This window comes from Callospermophilus lateralis, chromosome 10 (genome assembly GCF_048772815.1).
Source record: "Callospermophilus lateralis isolate mCalLat2 chromosome 10, mCalLat2.hap1, whole genome shotgun sequence".
In the NCBI taxonomy this organism is placed as follows: Eukaryota; Metazoa; Chordata; class Mammalia; order Rodentia; family Sciuridae; genus Callospermophilus; species Callospermophilus lateralis.
The window spans coordinates 43271619-43281424 of record NC_135314.1 but is presented as its reverse complement, the minus strand read 5'-3'; positions in this window follow the sequence as shown (position 1 = coordinate 43281424).

Sequence of the window (9806 nt, the reverse complement as noted above, 5' to 3'; positions counted from 1 at the left end):
TGCTGCGCCAGGTGTCCCTGACTCAGTCAGGCTAGGTGGGGACCCATAGCAACCCCCAGCAGCCACCAATCAGCATGAGACAGGGAAATACCTGGGATGCCAGATGACCCTCCCAGTAGTTTATGGTGTTGGGAAACCATGTAGTTCAGCACGTACACCCCTCTTGGCTTAAACCAATCAGTTCAAACGAATACCCCCTTTGTACTGACCAATCACCCCTAGACAACTTGTTCCCGCCAGTGAATGTGCTAACCATGTTTTAGAGTTGTTATTTGATTTTCCCACGGTATGTGATGATTTGCTAAAAGAGGCTATGATGTATATGAAGTCCCTGCCCTCTCCAAAGAATGTATAAAAATGCTGCAAACCCTGGGTTCGGGCCTTTCAGCGTCACCAGTTGCTGTGTGTGCGTGCGGAGGACCGAGCTAGCTCGCAATAAACACCTCTTTGCTGCTTACATCGATCTTGGGTCTCTGGTGGTCTTTGGAGGTCCCAAATTCGAGCATAACATAATATGTATATATAATTATATGCAATTATAGTTATATATCAAAGAAACCTGGAAAACACACCTTGACTAAATGATCAAAACTAATATCATTGTTATTGGGACAGATATCGAGTGCTTGCTGATGTGATGTCCTGAGAAGGACATGTCCTCATTTCTGTGGTATGTGGAGGGGGAAGTGGTGGTGTTTGAAGGACATTATATAAAACAACCAGTATTGACTTAGGGGTTACAAGTAACTTTTAGTGAATTAACAAACTCAGACTCTGCAAACAATAAACCTGGCTTAGAATGAATGCACACACACAAACACATGTACACAAACATGAACAAGGATGTGTGTGTGTGTGTGTGTGTGTGTGTGTGTGTGTGTGTGTGTGTTTATACTCTGCTATGGGAGTGCACAAGAGAGGTAGCTAACCCTCTAATCCTGCTGGCATTGTACTGGAGACAGGGGGAAAGATTATCTAACTCCAGGATAAAACTCCTGAATTATGCCTATTGTTGGTAATTACCAGCTGAACTTGGCAATTCCTATTGATGCTGTTAGTTATGAATAGGAAGAGTGAAGGCAAGGAGAGAGGGGAAGGGGAACAAGAAGACAAAGTGAGTTAGTGGAGAAGGGGGAGAGTGGAGACTTGTATCCTCAACCTGAAGGAAGTGGGTGACCTTTACATTCCCTGCCTTTCCCCACCATTGATTAGTAGTTTCTAGTTCGTAGGAACTGAAAAACAATATTTTTGAAGTTGGTTTTATTTTTTTAGAGGTGAGCTTTTTTTTTTTAAATTGTTAATAAGCCTTAAAAACTATTCTTTCCAGATTATAAAAAGTTAGTTAAAACTGTTTAATAGGAACAATCTTGGGCAAGCAGAAATAGCTTTGATTTGGGAGATGACAGCAACATATGACTGAGAGAATCCACAGGACTGGGCAGTCTGGGCCTCCTTCAGGCTTTGCCCTGAAATACTGCTGCCTGATGTCCTGCTGTCTGTGATATAAGACATCTTAGATCTCCACCAGGCTAAAACTTTAAAAACAGGTTTTCTTCTTAGGTGTAGTGGAAACACCATGCAAACAGCCATTGCAGTCCCTGCTCAGCACAGGTGCAGAATAGCTTTGGTGCTCTCTGGGTTTGTCCAAACATTCTGAATGTCATCCAGGTAGTTATTGAAATCTATCCGAGCATTTTGTAGGACCAGCTGTCCAGGGGTGAGGCCAATATCCTCTGCGCCTCAGGCCAGTCCTCACAGTAGCCATGGTTTGGGTCTCTGCACCGCCACCTGTTCTGCTTTTCATAAATGTGGATCATGGACACCACATAGTCCATCGTAAACCTGGTATTTCATTAAATTCCTAGAACTTGGAGATTATAATCATTGCTGGGAGCCATCAGCCAAGTAGGTATGACAATTTCCTTGCCAGCGTACCCCCATGTTTCTTTAGTGGAATGACTCATGGAAATAGGACATTTTGCAGGGACATTGCATATAAGGTGACCTTGCTCAAGGACCAGGGCAGATCCGTGTTTAGGGTGTTCCCGGTTTAGCATAATAGGAGATTAGGGTGTTCCCCGTTTAGAATAGGGTTTAGAATCCTGCTGCCTGAGTTCCTCTTGAGTTCTTAGGGTCAGACAATATATTTGGGAGACAGAAGCCCAGTGGGTGTGGATTTGGGCAGAGGACGTGGATTTCCCCAGAACGTGTTTGTAGAAGGCCGGTGTGAGATCAGGAATAAAATTGCTGTTTGAATCTACAAAGCTGTGAGTGGCTCGTGATTTGTGCCCAGCCAGAGACTGCGGCAAATCATCTCGGATTCTTTCTTTTTTTTTTTTTTTAGTTGTATATGGACACAATATCTTTATTTATTTTTATGTGGTGCTGAAGATCGAACCCAGTGCCTCACACGTGCTAGGCAAGCACTCTTCCACTGAGCCACAATTCCAGCCCAACGGATTCTTTAAAAGAACAAAGGTGCAGGGGCTGGAGTTGTAGCTCAGTGGTAGAGCACTTTCCTAGCACGTGTGAGGCATTGGATTGGATCCTCAGCACATATAAAATAAATAAATAAAATAAAGGCATTGTGTCCATCTACAACTAAGAAAGATATTTAAAAAAAAAAAAAAAGAACAAGGATGGAGGTGAGAAGAGAGAGATGGTGAAATTCTATGCAGGAAGATGCTCAAAGGTTGAGAAATTGTCCCCCAAACTTTTCTGAGAACTAGTTTGCTCATCCTGAAAATAAGAATAAGAAAATCTTCCTCCAGAGGTTGGTGATACTGGAAAATTTGAGGCACTAGGCATTTTCTCCCTGTCCCCCTTCCTGCCTATATGCAGTGTGACATATATCACAGAATTGTAGGGTTAGGGGTTGAAGGGGCCTTGAAGAGTTAGTGGGCCAAACACCACTTCCTTGAAATTATGTAGTCAAAGTCTTGAAAAATTACATAAACTGCCTGAGACCCCACATGCACCCAGGAATTGAACCCAAGACTCCTCAACTACTGTGTTCTTAGTGAGAGTGTAGTGTTTGCTCTTTTCACTGTGGATCATGGAACTAATGGACAAATACATAATTATCCATTAATGGCAGGATGAATCAATATCCTCCCAAGCAGCTTTGATCTGCAGCCAGTTCACACTGAGTTCCTGGCCTCTAGTGGGTTTACATCAGAGGACAATGACCTTAGGAACTGGTTTGTTTTCTGTCTTCTTAGGACTGACACTGGCCTAAGAGGGGGGCAGTCCTGGGGCGGGGGGCTCTGCTGTGTGCTGTCATGGACAAGGTAGAGCTTAGAGTAGGGCACACCTGTTGGATGGCATCTGTCACCCTGCTGTGTGACTTCATGTATAGGTATAATTTATTTTCTCTGACACTCAGTTTCCTCATCAATAAAAACATAGACAAAATTCATATTTACAGGATTAAATGAGATCATGCATGTTATACATGCCTAGCCAATAGTAAATCTTAATAATTGGTGATTTTTCTTTTGGTCCAAAGATATTTATGCCTGTGAATAAAAAGTTTGGATTACTTACAGTGGGCTCTGCAAGCCCTCCACTCATTAAAAGAAGGCTACTAAAGTGATTTAAGTGTATTATAGAAAAATAAAAAAGAAAAAATAAATAAATAAATAAAATAAAAAAATAAAAAAGAAAGCAAATAAGAAGATACAATTATCCTATTGTACTGTTAATAGTTGATAGATATTCTTTATGAATATATCACACACATTTCTATATATAAAAGTAATAAAGTACTATACATACTATATTGTAGCTTGCTTTTGAAATCCAACAAAATTATGGACAGCTAACATATAAATAAACCCATTTCTACAACTTAATTTTTAACTACTACACACTAGTCCACTGACAGCCAATTGTTCAAACCAATTGTCTTTGTTACTTGTTTAGATTGCTTCCAATTTTCTGCTTTTAGAAACAATGCTGCAATTAACATCCTTGTAGGTAATTCTTTGTTTGATTATCATTGTTTGATTAGTATAAATGCCTCAAAATGGAATTATTGGTCAAAGGAAATTTCTAATGTTAAAACTTCTGATATGATTTGCCACATTTTTCTCCAGAAATATCATAACAATAGAAATCACACTAGCAGGGTATGAACCACCAGGATATGTTCTGCATCTGAATGTCCAAAACACAGTAAACAGAAACCTTTCTCTTAAAGGGGCAGGGAAGGGCTGTGAAGGTTGAGTTTGTGGGATCCTCCATAGGTCTGGATTTTGGTAGGTAAAAGGAAGTTCCTCCACTCCAGTGAAGTCCTGAGTTCTTCTCCAGTGAATGAGGTTTCTCATCCGTGTCAGGCACTATGCTAGATACGAGAATAGAGAAATAAGAACCATATCCTGTGCCCTTGGAAACAGAAGATTGCATTAAAATTTCGAGTCAACCACAAATGTAAACCTAAGGGTTAGGTCTGCCCTAAACCAGACCTGGGAAAATAAAGGGGCCAAAGGAATGAGCAAGGATTTCCTGGAGGCTGTGGCCTCTAAGACAGGCTTCCAAGAGCAACTAGGAATTACTCTCATGAAGAACCAGAGAAGAGGAGAGCGAGCACACATTCAATGCTTGGAAGTGGGAGCAAGCAGATTCAGGATAACTATACCCAGGAGCCTAGGAGTCTATAACCCAGAATCCAAACCCAGAACTTTTAAAAGGAAGGAAGGAAGGAAGGAAGGAAGGAAGGAAGGAAGGAAGGAAGGAAGGAAGGAAGGGAGGGAGGGAGGGAGGGAGGGAGGGAGGGAGGGAGGGAGGGAGAGGGGGGAGGAAGGAAGAGGGAGAGAGAGAGAGAGAAAGAGAAAAAGGAAGGAAGGAAGGAAGAAAGAGGGAGAGAGAGAGAGAAAGGAAGGAAGAGGGAGAGAGAGAGAAAGAGAGAAAGGAAGGAAGGAAGGAAGGAAGGAAGAGAGAGAGAGAGAAAGGAAGGAAGGAAGGAAGGAAGGAAGGAAGGAAGGAAAAATGGTTTGATAATGAGTGCTTATACTTCAACCTACTCCACTGTAACAACTGAAGAATCATTTGCTCCAGTGGCTTAGAGAGGATCGCAGACACCACAGAGATGCAAATGACCTGTCAGTGACAACAGAGAGGAAAGGCTACCTTATGAGAACAGGGCAGTGCTTTTAGTATAAATGAAACTTCTCCATGGTGTTGGGTGTACCTGATTTGTAATGAATAATTTGTGATAATTATCAGCCCTTTCTATGTTTTAACAGGTAACAATATAATTTTTCAAGTGTTCTTTTTAAGTTAGAATATCAAAACTTTGAGCTGAGTGTTTTGTAATACTTGTAATTCCAGTGACTTGAGAGGCTGAGACAGGAAGATTGCAAATCTGAGGCCAGCCTCAGCCATTTAGCAATATCCTCAGCAACTTGGGGAGAACCTGTCTCAAAATCAAAAATTAAACAAATTAGGGGTATGTGGCTCAATAGTAAAGGATCCCTGGGGTTCAACCTCAGTATCCTCCACCCTGCAAAACCAAAACTTTAGAAATATTCATTTTGAATGAACCAGGCCCCAAATTTCATGAGTAAATGTTTTTCTACACTAGTTTTATGACTTGAGATTGTGTGTATATTTGGTGTGTGTGTGTGGGGGGGGCGGTGTAGAGAAAGAGATGAGAAGAGAGAGGGTAAAGGAATGACAAGATACAGAGCCAGGATGGTAGGAGCAGGAATCTGAGGGTCTTCTGTGATGGAATGAATTGCATTGCCTCCTAAATGTCTTGGTGAGTCACTAAGGTTTTTGAGGACTTGGTCTCCAGAAAGATAAGTCCACTCAGCAGAGACAAAAGGCCCCAGCTTCTCATCACCAAGGTCAGAAGTAACCAGAGCAGACATGGTGTCGTCCATCCTGTGGGTTTCCAGCTCATGCTGTGGCTTCCCACCTGCTGTCAATTCCTCTACTTCATATCCATCTTCTCCTCCTGAATGTCTGCCCCATGGAGTTTGGGCTGCATCATTGGATATGGAGACAGCTTTACAGGAACTGTTTATCTAGCACCCACAGTTGCATAATATCTTTTAATATCTCCCACTGTTTCTGCTAAATCTGACTGAATCTTGACTGATACAGTTGTGAATGGAGGAGACCTGCTGAAGTGACAGTGGGAATAAAGAGGAAGGAATGGATCTGAGACACATTGAGGATGCAGGAAATCAAGAGCTGGTGAACAGTCCAAATGACGGCAGGGTGGGGATTGTGGCAGGGTGGGGATTGTGGCTTAGTGGTGGAGCTCTTGCCTAGCATGCATGGGCTACTGGGTTTGATCCCTGGCACTATATAGGAATAAGCAAATAAAATAAAGGTACTTTGTCCATCTACAACTAAACATATATATGTGTGTATTTAAAAACAAAAACAGAAACAAAAAACAAAAATGGTGGCAAAGAGGAGGGCAGGGTGGGAAATGACCCTGAAGGTGGAGGCTCTACGGCTGGGTTGGGGAGTTGTGCTGCCATTGCAGGAGTGGAGCAGGCTTAGGAAGGAGGGGGATGGCGGCTTTCATTTGAGACTTCAGTTTGAAGGGCCTAAGGTATCTCTCAGTGAAGATTTACAATTGGCGTTGGCTAGATGGACCGGAAGCTTGAAGAGAATGAGTATCAGCAGCAGCAGCAAAGGCAGAGGCTGGAGCATGGGAGAAGCTGAGCTTCCTGTGGTAAGGTGAGGGTAAGGTGATGAGATGAGAATGAGGCAGAACTCTAGGCACAGTAGTATTTAGAGAGGAAGCAGAGGAAGGTGAGCCTAAAGAGTCTGAAACTGAAAGACTGTGGAGCAGAAAGCCACGCTCCTTAGACCAGGAAGGATTGGATTGAGGAAGGAAGGGGTGGTCACAGAGAGAGAAGCCATGGGGAGCTTGATCTGAAAAAGAGGAAGGCTAAAGTGTGCCTATTACATCCGCGAGGTCCCTAGTGATCTTTGTCAGCAGCAGTTTCAGAGGACTGCTGGGACCAAGAGCCAGAGAGCAGTGAAAAAAACATGAATGTGAGTTCATGATCTTGATAAGCGTGTAGACCATGGTTTTTAAAAGCTTGGCTGTAAACAGAAGGCAAGCAACACATGAAAGAGGAATAGAGTCAAGGAAGGACCTTTGAAAATATATATAGAAGAGATAAAAGCATGTTTATACACTGAGGTTGTGGGGTCATCACAGGGAAGATTAGAGATCCAGCAGAAAAAAGGGAAAATGTAGGGAATATTATCACTGAGTAAGTTGAAGTTACAGGAGTGGGTAAGATTGCCATTGGGAGCCTATAAAATGAGAAGAACAAGGTGAAATTGCAGTGCCTCTAACTCTTAATGTCAGGAAGCTCTAAAGAAAGAGTTCCAAATTGGAGATTGACTGTCCCGACCAGCAGGACACATCAACGTGGGCCGTGAACCTAGGTGGGGAGGAGTGAAGGGACAAGAGACACGAGGGATGACAGCAAGACAGGAGTTCTGATCAAGCTGCAAACTTTTATTGTTCACACAGGGGTACTTATATGCTGGGGATGGGGAAGCTCTCTAGTCAGCAGTTGCTGGATGTGGGTGGTAAAACTGCCAGCTGCAGGATATCTGATGATCCTGATAACTGCAGGTTGTTTCAGGAAGATAGGTAGCTGCAGGATGTCTCCCAGGCAGGATGTCTCCCAGGGGGCTGTTTCTTGTAACTGTCAGGCTATTCTTTGAAGGAGAATTTCCTTCTAGCCCCTGACAATTGACAATGACATTAAACATTGCAGAGAGCTTACATAATATGAGAAGGAAAACAAATCAATGTATAAATGGTTTTGGCAATAAGGTCAATAGTGACCTTTTCCAGAGCCATCTAATTATATTGGTATAAATATGAACCAAAGCAAAACGGAGTGAGATATGATAACTGGAATAACTCAGGCAATTGTAAGTTTGGGGAGGAAATGATAATGCCAAGCAACGTTTGTAAAGGTTCCCTGAGAAGGGCATGCTTGTATTTCAGCAGAAAAAAAAAAAAAGATTGGCAGAAACTCTTCTTGGAAAGTAATTTGGTGATATATATCAAGAGTTATAAAGTAGTATTATTCTGGAGTCTTGGTTCTATTTCTGAGGCCCTACCTTTTACACATAATAATATTTATCTATTTTTTCAATATTTATTTTTTAGTTATAGTTGGACACAATACCTTTATTTTATTCATTTATTTATTTATTTATTTATTTATTTATTTATTTTTGGCAAATGAAATGTTTTTATTGACCCCAGGCTTCATAAATGCTAGACAAGAACACTACCACTGAGTTTCACCCCATCAAATGAAAATATAGTTTTAATAAATGCCATCAGGAATTCAGTTATTATATATTGCAGATTTTAGTCTATGATCACAGATAACTTCTGGTTCCCAAAGCCTAAATCCTACATAATTTGGCCCTCTAAGTAAAAATTTTGTAAATTCCCTTGATATAATCTTAATGCCACCAAATATATTGAGAGGTTAGTGGAACCTGATTCCCTATGTGCAATCCACTAACAGTTTTCAGATTAATTTGAGAGTGAAATGTTAGAGAATTTATGCATGAGCAATAAAAATAAAAATCTAATTATTAGTAATTTTCCTGTATCCAGGTAGAATGCCAGTGTGGCCGGCTGCTTTCTTTTGCAACTTATCAAATGTTAGAAATATTAAAAAGTAATTAAATTAAGATATGTTATCAACTAAGTAATTTAAAGATATTTTATTTGTAAAATAATAAGTACCCTAAAGATATCACCTCATTTTTAGGTATGATTGCATACTACTATATTTTACAGATATTAAAGTTCAATTTGTGGGAGGGTACTTGATATTGAATTTAGGAGCATTAAACCACTAAACCGTATCCCCAGTCCTATTTCAGGTTTTATTTACAGACAGGGTGTAACTGAAGTGCTAAATGCCTCACTACTTTTTTTTTTTTTTTTTTTTTTTAATTTTTATTGTAGGTTGTTCAAAACATTACATAGTTCTTGCTATATCATATTTCACACTTTGATTCAAGTGGGATATGAGCTCCCATTTTTACCCCATATACAGATTGCAGAATCACTTCAGTTGCACAACCATTGATTTACATATTGCCATTCTGGAGTCTGTTGTATTCTGTGCCTTTCCTATCCTCTACTATCCCCCCTCCCCCCTCCCCTCCCCTCTTCTCTCTCTACCCTCTCTACTGTAATACATTTCTCCCCCTTATATTTTCCCTCCTTTCCCCTCACTTCCTCTTGTATGTAATTTTGTATACCCCTGAGGGTCTCCTTCCATTTACATGCAATTTCCCTTCTCTCTCCCTTTCCCTCCCACCCCTCATCCCTGTTTAATGTTAATCTTCTTCTCATGCTCTTCGTCCCTACTCTGTTCTTAGTTACTCTCCTTATATCAAAGAAGACATTTGGTATTTGTTTTTAAGGGATTGGCTAGCTTCACTTAGCATAATCTGCTCTAATGCCATCCATTTCCCTCCAAATTCTATGATTTTGTCATTTCTTAATGCAGAGTAATACTCCATTGTGTATAAATGCCACATTTTTTTTATCCATTCGTCTATTGAAGGGCATCTAGGTTGGTTCCACAGTCTTGCTATTGTGAATTGTGCTGCTATGAATATGGATGTAGCAGTGTCCCTATAGTGTGCTCTTTTTAGGTCTTTGGGGAATAGACCGAGTAGTGGAATAGCTGGATCAAATGGTGGTTCCATTCCGAGCTTTCCAAGAAATCTCCATACTGCTTTCCAAATTGGCCGTACCAATTTGCAGTCCCACCAGCAATGTACAA